This window comes from Equus asinus, chromosome 1, assembly GCF_041296235.1.
Source record: "Equus asinus isolate D_3611 breed Donkey chromosome 1, EquAss-T2T_v2, whole genome shotgun sequence".
NCBI classification, from domain to species: domain Eukaryota; kingdom Metazoa; phylum Chordata; class Mammalia; order Perissodactyla; family Equidae; genus Equus; species Equus asinus.
Window position 1 is genome coordinate 149,910,920 of NC_091790.1, and position 13,812 is coordinate 149,924,731.

General features: G+C 37.1%; 1 long non-coding RNA gene across 2 annotated transcripts in view; it reads right to left on the reverse strand.

The window, feature by feature from the left end:
• The window catches only part of LOC139045308 (uncharacterized), an 88,864-nt gene that overhangs the window by 27,855 nt on the left and 47,197 nt on the right, over nt 1-13,812 (reverse strand). The window lies entirely within an intron of this gene.

The window sequence follows — 13,812 nt, forward strand, 5'->3', positions numbered from 1 at the left end:
ACTGCATGACTAATTAGCCTACCGAATTATGTCCATAAATTAACATTTTGTTTTTATTCATTTAAATAAATCAAAGTTGTCCAAACTTATTTTGTACAGATCACTCAATATCAATTTATTTTTGTAACCTTTTAGCTAATCAGTTTACTTACTTTTTGGTCATCTAATTCTTAAACAGTTTCTTACCTTCACTTTGTTAAAACTATTAGAGTTAGGTTATCGTTCCTGTTGGCCCAAGAGGAAGAAAGATTCTTTCACTTAAGCGGTGCTCTCCACCAGGCTCTCTGCTTTAGCTTACCTTTTCTCAGCTCTCTCTTGCCCCTAATCCTGGTCACAAGACCTCATCCTCTCTTTTTATTGGTTATAGGCAAATGGTTATGCTATGGACAAAATGTTTGTATCTCCCCCCAAAACCACATGTTGAAGCCCTAATCCTCAACATGATGGTATTAGGAGGTGGAGCCTTGGGGAGGTGATTAGGCTTAGAGTAAGTTGAAGGTGAGACCCTAATGATGGGATTAATATCCTTATAAAAAGAGGAGACACAAAATCTCTGTTATGAGGATACATCAAGGAAACCAGGGAGCATGCTCTCACCAGATTTAGAATCTGCTGGCACCTTGATCTTGGACTTCCCAGCGTTCAGAAGTGTGAGAAATAAATGTTTGTTGTTTAAGCTTCCCAATCTATGATATCTTGTTATGGCAGCCCAAACTGACTACAACAGATTGCTAGTGTGAAAAACCAAATTCTTCTCATAAGAATCTTCTAGGGCCTCTATCAAAAGAAGATACTTTTTAAGCTACTGAGGCAGAGACCAAGCCATTGATTTTTTTTTATGCCTTCACCTAGAAGAGCAGTTAGGACCAAGCAGGCTTACAGTAAACTTTAAAATTCTGCTCAAGATTGCTATATAAGAGAATATTATTAGTTATGAAACAGATTATTTCAAGAATAGAAAAACTGATGGAAAATGTTTCTATATATTCTGCAACATTGGGTTGCTTGCTTCTGAAGACTATTTAAAGGATATGACATAGTCTTTCCAGAACACTGTTTCACTGGTCTTAATAAAAGCAGTTAGGCTCTTTCCAATAAATGTTCATTGCCTGCCACCTGAGGAGATTGGATAATATGAGAGAATTTACAAGCTCTCAAGTTAATTTCAGAAAGTTCTCATAGTGGCTGCCCTAACTTTTATGCAAGGGTGTGCTGGAGCTGGCTCCTACTGGCTCATTGGACTGAATTGTGCACATTCTTCCCAATTCCATGTTCAGTGAGGGTACGTTGGTTACTTGAATTTGGCAACGGGAATATTTATTCCATGGAAATATGCAACAAGTACAAATCAAAACTTTTGTTTTCCAGAGAGCTGGTTGTTAAACATTTACCAGAACCCCACTGTTCACATGCAAGGTAAATGTTGCTAGGCATGGCTCTCCTATAGTTCTTTTTCTGATTAACATCTTATCTGGTTCATAGAAGAAGAATCTTTACATTTATATTCACTCTTCTCCCCTTCCCCTTTCTCTCTTTCATTCTCTCTCTTTCTTCCTGGGAGCATAATTCATCATTCTCCACCCATCCTCAGTCCTCTGCCCTGTTTGAAATAATTATCCCAGAAATTCTCTCCGAGTGAAACAATCAGGAAACAGTTATTCCCAGGCTTTGTAACTCAGCTGAGTCAGGGACCATTCCAGTTACCACTCCATACAGGTTTTCGCAATAACAACACACCTATTTCTGCTTTACACGGGCACAGTCACCTATGTCCTCTCTGCTACCTGGATAGCTTTGACAGAGGAAATCACCACGTAATCGAACCACTGCATCATACATAACTGAATCACGACTTAGCTTAGTGACCAGTGTGTTTTCAATAAAATAAAAGATTTGCTCAAGGGCACTTTTTAAACTAAATGAACCTGTTTGATCAGTCTATTTCATGCCTCCAGTTCCAGTCCAAAGCACTGGAAGTGATTCAAGAGTAGAGAAAATGGTCATTTCTTAAAGAATCCTTCCAAACTTCTTAGGAAAGTCAGGACTAATGAAACATACGAAACAACTAGGAAGGAACTATGTACTAAATTGTTAAAAACTGGGCCAATGTACCAAAGAGCTGGAGTCAGGAAAGACTTTATGTTGGGACTTTTACTTGAGCTTGTCTTTGAGCATAGACTAGGATTGGGGCATGCAGAGAGGAGCAAGGAGGGCATTTTATATGGGACCAATACCATGAGCAAACAACTCGGCCAGTGAGCAAGTAACATCTGACTCTTGGGAATTATTGGGAAATTTAGATGGATCCTGGGAGGTTCCTAAAAGCCAAGAGAACTTGTTAAATGCAATAGGCAATAGGAAGCTATTTTAGGGCTTTTAAGCATCAGAATGATGACATTAAATGGATGCCTTTGAAGATTAATCTGCCAGCATTATGAAGGAGAGAATGTATAGGTAAAGATTACTGGCAGAGGAGCAAGTAGAAGTAATTTAGACAGGCCTTGTTAGAAAGCACATGGGGACCTCAGTAGGGAGCAAATCAAGGCCAAAACTGGGTGGAAAGATGCTTACTCACTGTGGCAGAGGTAGGGGTATGGGAAGCGGGAGAGTAGCCCCAGTGAGGTCAGATGGGCACTCCAAAAGAACATCATCCAAAAGGCATGCTTGGGCATGATACTGGCAACTGCCAGAATCAGAAGAGTTGATTTGACAAGCAGAACACAGTGATAGGAAATATAGGTGATGGTGCAAGAGAGCTGACCACATGTGACAATGCAGCAGGAGTGGGAGAAACCATTCCAGCCTTTTCCTCAGGAAAGGATGCAGACACTAGAGCCAGCAAGCTTCTAGGGCCTTGACATCACCTGGGTCTCAGTGTATGGGCCTAGTCCAGACAGGAACCAGCGCACAGAGCTGATAGAATATGAAGAAGGGAGATAATAAAAGGAAAATAATGGTCTAATGGCAATGCAAGAGGAGCATCAGAGTGTGCTAACCCAAGGAATGCCCAGAGACCTGAGGTTTGGTCCTCATTTAGCAAACCTTGAGCTAAGCTGTGTTGATGATAAAGAAGAAACAGAGGACATGTGGAAGCCCAATCAATCTCAGTAGCCGTTGCATTGCTGCAATTAATTCTAAGCCTACACCAAACTGCAAATTGAAAGCTTTTGATCTTGATTTTGTTCGGATTTGTTAAAAACTAGCAAATCCCTATGAGGGTAGCTCAGGAAGGAGAGGTGAGAAAAACAAAAGAAGGGTTCACCCTTGGAACTGATGCAATAATACAGGTAGTAAGAGCCTATAATTTAACTTTTTGATATATTAGCCTAATGATGTATATTTTAAAGAAGTATACACGCCTGGGAGCAGAGGAAACAGAGAAGTTGGGAAAACTTGAGAGGCATTTACATCCAACTTCAGTGAAATGTTGAATAGCTATCATGTTTGGGGATTGGATTGTTCTGATTCATTTAGATTTCTCATAACTTTAGCTATGCAGAAAACTTTTTTGTGTATAAACTCCTCGTATACTTATTTTTCTTAGGTTAGCTTAACTGTTCTGACTTATCATGGCAGTATAATGCACATAACTTAATATTCAATGATTGAAGATTGTACATAACTCACAGTTATTACTCTTTACTGAAGAAACAGAAAGTATAGTTTTGGACAATTCTTTATCAACTCTAGGACATACATTTTTATAAATGAGGCCCCAATTTGAGCTTATTTTCTCATCATTTGCCTTAAGAATTCAGTATGTTGTACTAATGATGTTGAGAGTCCCCTTTAATTCTGAGTGATTATGATTCCATGGTTTCCTGACGAGTCTAGGGCATACACCCATGCACATAAAAAAGGTTAATTGAGGATTTTGCTTGTTTGAATACAAATTAGTTATCAAACTTTGAATAAATAACATTTTAGAGTATTTCTTAAAATTTCCACATTATGCTATCCAAATTCTGTTACCAAATAGAGGAACACAGGAAAAAGTCTTATAAGCAAGTCTATTAATAGAGGGAGATTTCTGTTTCAAGCAAAGGGAAGGAAGAAATCCAGGCTTTATTTCATGCACACACCATGTGACCAAAACTGTTCTAGCTGTTTCACACATATTCATATTGAATCACAGCAATTGTGCGAGATATTTTGTCTCCATTATGGAGATGAGGAATCAGAGATTCAAAGACATATATTAACTGGGTAGTAATATAGCTGGTAAGCAGCACAACCAGGATTAAAATTAACGTCTGTCTAATTCTGAAGCTCATTTTTGTTTTCACTGCCCCATACTTCAGAAATATATCTGTATACATAAACTTCATAAAAGAAATTTTGAAATCCATTTTTTTTTCAGATACTGCAGCTATGAAGTCTATATCAATATATATTGCTGAGTCAATAAAACAAAGTTAACCATACAGATCAAACCCTAAACACAAACACATTTTTCTATGTAATAATCCAATATCACTCAAAATAAAAATCAGCTGAGAAGTCCCCCCAATCTAGGGATAATCCAACAAGAGGGATGGGATTGTAAGTTTCATCTCCTATGTCAGATCATGTCTATTGGTAGTGGCTGCCTGGATCCCTGCGTGGAGAAGAAATCTGAAGTCATGTCTTGAGTCAACAGGAAGGAGCCTTGGGATCCATTAGAGATGAAGAGAGAGGAAGACGGTAGTTCATGTGCCATGTATTGGCTAGAGCTGCCACACATGTTAGTAAAGTAGTAAGTAATTTGGGATGCTACTGCTCAGAAGTGCCTTCCACGCTCAAAATTCTGTTAATCTCACTTATGGAGCTTAACGTTTCCTAAGCTTGCCTGATCATAAGAATCATCTAGGTAAATTGTTTAAAAATATTGTTTCTCAAGTCTCTTATCCGGAGATTCATGAGGTTAAGAGTGGGAGGCCAGGAATTTTATGATCAGGCAACTTTGGAAATACTTGAGTTGTTTTCGTATTCAGAAAGTCCCTGTGAAGGACAAACATTAACTTACTAAGCAGTAATAATTTAAGACATAATCTTCCTAGTAGAGATTTGAGTACCTACAGGCCAGGGGCAAATAACAGCTCAATTTGATGGTGACTGGTGATCAGAGAAATTCAAAGCATGTGAGAGCTTACCCACTTTATCTGGCTCTGCCCAATTTTCTGACTTAATCTCATTCTGCTTTTCTTCTTGCTCACTCTACTCCAGCCAACAGGTCTTCATTCTCCTGCTCTAACATGTGATGTTCCCTCCCCAAAGCCTTTGCCCTTGCTGTTCCCCTGCATGGTGCATCATTCCTGGAGACTTTCACAGGGCTAGTGTCTCTAATCCTCTCTTAAGTGGTAGGGCTATTAAGTGAAAAAGCCCAATAGTAAGCAAGGAGGAAGAAAAAAATTTTTTAAGTCTGTGAAGCAGACTCATTTCCTATCTCACAACCAGACACTTTAATGCTCTAAAAGAGAGGCTCCATGCCTCTGCTGTGGTGCTAAGCAATGAATTATGCCAGTTGCTGCATAGCGTCTGCAATGAAAGCAGGGCAAAGAAAATAACGGTTTTCCTAGAAAACAAAGACACAATGATGAGTATAAAAACAGAGAAGAAGAAAGTCACTAGTTGCATAATAATTAAATCTGGGTAAAATGTATTATTTAAAACCACTCAATCACTGCCTTATCTTTTCTGATTCTTGCAGGGTGCTCATAAGTATAATCATCTGACTGTATCTTTGAAATAGCATTAGGATTTGGGAAGCATCTTAATAAACACTAACTGAAGCCACTCCGGAGAAAACATCATTAATCATGTCATCTGATAAGAGATACTGTCAGTGTTACATTTAGAAATTTATACCCAGGCTGCATTCCAGTAAACATCCCTTGTGTGCATTAGGAATTAGGAAAATGAAGCCTTCTTTCCTTACTATAAACCTAAAAAACTATTATTTAGGCCTAATTTCTCAAAATGGAATCCACCTAGACACATTTGGTCTCCCAGTTGCAAAGTCTTTCTAGTCCAGTTCACTTTGCACAATGCTGCTGCATTCTTTTCAGAAAATATTATTTTCATTACAATAGTCATCTTCTGAAAATATACCGAAAAAGCTGCAGTAGCTCCCTGTTGCTTTTTAAATAAACAAAAAATCTTTAGGTCCATATTTAACACATCTACTTAGTTGTTGCTAGGTTTACCCATCATTAGGTAAGGTTTATATCAATTAAGAGAAATCAACCAAAGCATGATAACTGACTGCTTAGTATATATTAAACATCATAAGCAGCATCTTGAAGATACAAAGAATATATGTAATATTCCCAGTCCTTAATGACTACCCAAATTAACCTCACAAGAGAAGGCAATATTGTAAAGAATGTCACACATGACGGGAGTTTATAAGAGAGAGAGAGAAAGAGATCAGATACAAAGATGTTTGCAAAAGAAAGGAGCCTTGAAGAAAAGTAAGATTTAGACAAGTGGAGGATAACAGAGAGGCTATTGGAGGTTAGGTGAAAGTGTGTAAAGGCTTGACGCAGAGATTTGCAAGTATTTTCTGGGGCAATGAATAGACCAATAAGAATGGAGTAGAAAGTTTATACCGGGTGTAGTGGACCGGATTTTGATGGTCATGCATCAAAATAAAGGGTGGATTTTTCTGTAAACAATGAAAAAAATTGAAATTTTTTATTATGAGACTAAGGTAATTAAAGTAATATTTTAGGAAAATAAGTCTGGCAGAAGTGCTGAGGATCTGTAGGAGGATATTAGTGTAGGCAAATGTTTACTTTAGACATTAGTGATATGAAGAGGCCTTGAACCTTCAGATTCACCCACAGAAGCTGAGAATGAGCTGTGACAATGCAATGGTGGAGAAGAAATTTGAGAAGAGCCAAGGATTGGGAGAAAAGCCCTGTATTATAGTGTCATAAGAAGTCAAGTGAAGAGGGTACCTTGATAAGAAAATTGTTATCAATCTTGTAATGGATTTTAGAAATGTCAAGGAGAATGAGGAAGGTCAACAGAAATAAACAAATAAATAAATGAATAAATAAATAATTACTTAGCCTGAAGGGCAACCATCAAAAGACCAAAAAATTAAATAATTCCCAGGTGATATAAAGTGTATGGAAACCAACTGCCAACAAATCCTAATAGAGCTGAAGAATTGGAAGTTCATAGATATAAAAGATCGAATCCCCAAACACAGCAGTTTTGTAGCAAATTTCTAGAAAAATCCTCAAAGAAGTATTTGGTGTTGAGAAAGGGAATGGTCTATGAGCAATTTGTTAAACTGAATGAATTTAATGACTGCATTAAAGAGCAGCAGAATAGTTTAACTGTCTCCAACTTTTAGACCAGCGGACTTCAGAAAATTGCCAGAAGAGACAATTTATGAGTACAGCTCTTGTAAATGAGAGGAGAGAATTTCAGGGTGGGCTTTCAGCCTTGAAAAGTTGTGCAGTATCCCAAGCAAGTTATCATCACCCCAACAGCTAGGAAATCCTGGTAGCCAGAAGTCAAAATATCCACATGCCATAAAGGGAATGCTGCCTGCTATATTTCTTTCTCTCCATTATTGTTCATCCTCAATAAAACACTTAATACTGGGAAAGAGAATTAAAAGTTAAATATAATTAATATCTACAAAGAGAATTGAGATATCTACCACTAATAAAAGAGGCTGCTATGGAAAAGAAACAAAGTATTTGTAAGTATAAAGCATGGTTGCTGATATTCAAAGGAAAGACAATAGATAGGAGAAATAATAGAATTAATACAACTGAAGATTGAATTAGACTGGGAGATCAAGTTAAAGAATTCTCCAAGAACCCAGTGACAAAGAATAAAATGACAAAAAATACAAGGAAAGTTATAAGATAGGGAAGATATATCCAGAAGATGTAGTGCCCATCCAATAAGGGATCCAAAAGAAGATAAATAGGGAAGGGCAAAGAGGCAGTGTAATTGGTTGAATAGTAGCCCCCAAAAGATATGACAGCACACATTCATCTTGTTCTGTCTCTGTCCCCTTTGATTTTGTGCACGTCATAAGGTCTCCACTATTAGATAGGAGAGTTCTTCATTGATCCTTCCTGGATAACTATCTCTATTCCTGCCTTCTGCTAAAATTGAAGATTGGATCCATGAGTCACACACCTTGTCTCTTTAATAAGAGGTTATCCTGCCATACCCTTGGACTTCTCTTCAGAACATGCTTTCCTAACAATGAATTTCCCAATTTTAGCATTCTTTGCAATCTGGATAATCTGAGAACCTCCCAAATCATCAAGTGCTGGTTTCTTTTAATTCATTGTTCCTTCCACAATTTATCTCTTTCTTATTGCATTTTACTACAGCAGCAAGGAAGAACCAGGCCTCACCTTCAACACTTAGCTTGGAAATCTCCTCAGAGACTTAATATCCAAGTTCATCGTTAACAATTTCTGCTTTCCACTCAACGGTAGAATGCAATTCAAAAGTTTTCTGCCAATTTATAATAAGGAAAGCATTTCCTCCAGTACATGTTTCTGATTTCCTTTTGAGATGGAACCAGAAGCACATTTAATGTTCATATTTTTATCAACAATCTGTTCATGATGATATATGGAGTCTCTAAAATGTTAGAAATATTCTCCATTATCCTCTTCACTTCCTTCAGAGCTCACTAGACTCTCCTTTCACATCTATATTTCTATCAATAGTCTCTTCAAAGTAGTCTAGGCTTTCACTATCGTACACCTCAAAATTCTTCCAAGCCTCTTCCCATTACCTAATTCCAAAGCCACTTCCACAGTTTTTGGTATTTGTTACAGCAACACCCCGCTTCCTGGTACTAAAACCTGTATTAGTTTCCTAGGGTTTAAGTAACAAATTACCACAAACTGAGTGGTATAAACAATAGAAATTTATCCTCTCACAGTTCTGTAGGCTGAAAGTCTGAAATCACGGTGTCAGCAGACTTAATTCTTTCTGGAAGCTCTGGGGGAGAATCTGCTCCATGCCTCTCTCCTAGCTTCTGGTGGCTGCTGGTATCCTTGGCTTTCCTTGGTTTGTGGATGCATCACTCCAGTCTCTGCTTCCATCTTCATATCACCTTTTCCTCTGTATCCTTCTCTCAAAGCTCCCTCTGCTTTTCACTAATAAAAACGCCTGTCATATTTAAGGCCCACCCTAAATCCAGGATGATTAAAAAATACCTAGGATCTGGAAATCCTAAATTTCATTACATCTACAAAGCCACTTTATCTAAATAAGGTCATATTTACAGCCTCCAGGGGTTATGACAGCTTTTTGGGGGGATTCTATTCAACCCACTACAGTCTGCTCTCTAGCCCCCCCAAATTCACATCTGTCCAACATTCACCTCATCCCCAAATCCCCAAAAGTCTCAGCCCATTATAAAATCACGTCTAAGTTCAAAATCTCATCTAAATATCATCAGCTCAGAAATTCCAAATCTCATGTCTAAATTATCTAAACCAGACCTGGATGAAACTGGGCGTGAACCATCCCGGGGCAAAACTTGTTTTCTACATTCACTGTGGACCAGTGAATGTAGAAAACAAGTTATCTGTTTCCAAAATACAAAGGTGGGACAGGCAAAGGATATACATTCTCATTCCAAAAGAGACAAATTGAAAGGAATAAAGGGGTTTCCTGTCCCAAGCAAGTTTGAAATCAGGTAGAGCAAATTTCATTAGGTTTTAAGGCCTGAGAATAATCCTTTATGGCTTGATGCTCCACTTGCTAGGTCCATGGCTCCAGCCTCTAGGCCTGTGGCAGTGGCTCCGTCAGCCTCTAAGTTCATGGCAGCAGCTCAGTCAACCTCTGGGCCACTCTCAGTGGCCCCACTGGCCTCTGCACCACTCTTGGTAGCTCTGCCCTTGGAATAGTTCTTTTTGTTTCTCGCAGGGTAGCACATGTAGTTGAGAATCTCTATTAGCCCGTTTCCTGCCTGTAGAATCCCAGAAGTCATGTCTCAATCTCATCTTTTATAAATTCCAAGTTTTAGGTATATCCTTCTTAAGAAGGCCTTCTGAATTACAAGAGTATAAAAGTTACTCCACGTTTTCTTCCAGTACTTTACAGTTTTGTTCTTTAGAAACATTCCTTCTGGAATTTATTTTTATGCATCATTTAAGGATGAGAAAAAACTGGTTTCCCAATTAATAGTCAGTTATCCAGTGTCATTGATTGATCAGTGCATTATTTATCTAATGACATGATATACCAGTTTTATCATATATATGCATACTTGATTGAATGAAATTTGGGCAGAATTAATTATATATAGTTATTATATTAATATATATTTCCCCTCTTTCAGTTTCTAAGTACTGTTGTGAGATCTCAGTCAATGGGAGCTGATATATAGTGTGAGTGACTATACAACACTTCTCAGCCAATAAGCATAAGTACACTAAAGCTTTTGGCTAGGGGACCTGCTACTTTGCTGACTGTGGGGTGAATATGTTCGGTGGCATGTGTTATGTACTATGCTATGGTGTCTCTTTCATTTATTTTGTAATCTGAGAAGTTTATCCAAAATTACTGGTTAAATATGTGAAAATAATATTAGATATGCTTCATACAAGCAAGGTAATAGTGTTATAATGGTACTTAAAGTGGACGCTTTGAAGAGGCTAGAGGTACTTTCCAGAATGTAGTCAAGGAAGCAAAAAGTTCAGATCATCAAGAAGCTAAATATTGATAGGTGACAAATGATATTAAGAAACCCATCATAAGCATCACTATGACCTGAATTGACCCATAATTGTACGAAGATACTTAGAAAAAAGCTATGGCAGAAGTCTCATCCCCACTTCAGAGAATCTGAGTAGATTGCAGGAGTGGTTGCCAAGGCAGGATATCAGGAAAGCATCTCCATAGGGACTTTGTAATAGTGGTTCCCCTATAGAATTGATTCAGTTATGCTCCTTTTTCCAGTAACACAATCCCTCCATTAAGCTAGGGTATGTGTGTGCTAAATTCCCGTAAGTATACATGGTCTGTTTCAGGAATCCAAATTCTGCAATGATAATTTCTGTGTCCGTGCCTGCATCAATACAACAGTTTTAATTACATTTTCAAAAAGATTTTGATCACTTACTTTTCCAGATGAACTTTAAGAAAAGTTTATCAAATTCTCTTTTTAAAAAGTCCTGTTGGGCTTGTGATTGGGCTTATACTGACTAGACGATTTGAGGAAACTCTCATATTGTTCCTCCTCTCAAGGTTTATAATAGATTTATTCAGGTATTTTCTATATACTTTAGTAAAAAGTTTTTATACAATTCCTACAGTTTTGGAGTTCACTAATGGTCATTTTTCAGATTTTATTGGTCTAGGTTGTAGAAACTTTTTTTCAATTATACTTTTAAATAACGTTTTGTTGGTATTTAGGAAAGACAATTATTTTACTTACACTACGTGCAGTCACTTTACTGACCTCTCAGAGGAATAGTTTTCGATTGTTGGATTTCTTTGTTGACAATCATGAGATCTGCAAACAATGATAGTTTTGCCTCTTTTTTCCCCGTATTGCTACCTCTCTTCTTTTTCTTGCCTTATTCCACTGGCTTACAAATTAGCCTGATTTTAATGGAATGTTTCCTATGTTTCATCATTAAGTGTATCTTTGTAGGTCTCTAGTAGACTTTCTTTAACAGGTCAAGCAAGCTTTATTCTATTCCTATTTTACCGAGAGCTTTATTTTTTCACAATATTGTCAAGATGATTGTAGTAAATCCACTTTACTATTTATGGTCTACATGAATTCCTTTTTAAAAACTTATGAGGGCCAGCCCGGTGGTGCAGTGGTTAAGTGCGCACATCCCACTTCGGCAGCTCAGGGTTTGCTGGTTCAGATCCTGGATGTTGACCTACACACCGCTTCGTGGGCCATACTGTGGCAGGTGTCCCACATATAAAGTAGAGGAGGATGGGCATGGATGTTAGCTCAGGGCCAGTCTTCCTCAGCAAAAAGAGGAGGATTGGCAACAGATGTTAGCTCAGGGCTAATCTTCCTCGAAAAAAGAAAAAAAACTTATCAAGATTTTTTGTAACCTATTACATTTTTAATATTTATAAATGTTTTCATTCATGCTGGAAAAATGTGACTTATCTGTTTAATTTCTACATATAGTTATTAAATTGTGATAAGAGTTATTTAAATGCCATAATACCTTATTTTGATTATGAGTTTTGTTAAAATTTCCCTCTGTTAACGTAGATTATACATTTCTCCTTATATTCTCACTCTTTAATTTTTCTTTTTATATTTCAACATTGAGTTGTTAGGTGCATAAAGACTCATGATAGTTATAACTTATTAAGGGGTTTCATTAGTAAAACACACGCCATTTTTACTTTGAAAGTATCACTCCTAGTTTCTCTTTGTCAGCATTTACTTGGTATATTTTTCATCATCACTTTATAGCCAAGTTTTTGTTAGATGTCTCCTGTAAACAGCATATCATTAGATACTTTTGCTACCCAATCTAATAATCTTTGCTAAGGTTAACTTGACATATTGTCTTTAGTTGTGATAATACATATTTGGTATCTTCTATTTGCTATGTTTTCTTCCTCATTCCCTATCTTCAGCTGGATTTGTTTAGTTTTGCCTGTGCCATTTTTGTTTAATAGTTTATCCCATTCTTCTCTTCTCTTGCTCTTCCTTGAATTTTAAAATACATATTTAGGGGCCGGCCCCATGGCCGAGTGGTTGGGTTCACGTGCTTAGCTTCACCAGCCTGGGGTTTTGCCAGTTTGGATCCTGGACGCGGACATGGCACTGCTCATCAAGCCATGCCAAGGCAGTGTCCCCCGTGCCACAACTAGAAGGACTCACAACTAAAAAAATATACAACTATGTACTGGGGGGCTTTGAGGAGAAAAAGAAAAAGGAAAACCTAAAATCAAATCAAATCAAATCTAATCCAATCTAAAATACATATTTAGACTCAGTTTTTTCTATAATATAAATTATTGGCATCAGTAACCACACCCCCAAACTAGATAAGATCATTAATATACTTAGACTAACCCTAAACACTACAAACCTCTCATGTTTTGTGGATATCATCTGGAATTTTATTTACAGATTTTTAAATAATTTGCTTTATGATGTGGCCCAATTTTTATGTGAATTTTGTCTTAATATCTGTGATAATCTTCACAATAACTTCATGGAAAAAATGTTTTTGATCAATTTCACTTCTTTCTTTGCTCACCATTCTCTCTTATTCCATGTGTTCCTCTTGGTTGTATTTATTTTTTTATTTTCAGTATCCTCAAGTGATGCTTTCAGAAAGCATTCATGGTGGTAAAGTTTCTGAGTCCTTTAATGTATAAAAGTGCTTTAATATTGCCCTCAAATTTAAATTATCATTTGGTTGGGCACAGAAATCTAGGTTAAAATCAATATTCTTTCAGAACTGCAAAAAAATTGTTCAATTTTGCTTATTGCTTGGGAGGTCAAACGAGAAGTTTGAGAGCAATTTGAATATTGCTTCTTTAAAATTATCTTGTTTGCATTCTACCTTTTAGAAACTTTTAGGGTCTGTCTTTATTTTCTTGGAGAGCAGAAATTTCATGATGTATCTAGATGTGGACCTTTTTTTCCCACACACATGCAGGTATTTTACTGGTCTCCTCTACAAAAAACAATAACATCAACTTTTAAATATAAATCTTAAGTCATCTGAGAGGCCAACTAAATACAAGGAAGGGAGATTAAAATTAAATGCTTAATCAAAAGGCACTACAAGACCACCTAAAATCTACTACCACGGTGGTAGTCAGCTAAGATTAAGCTAC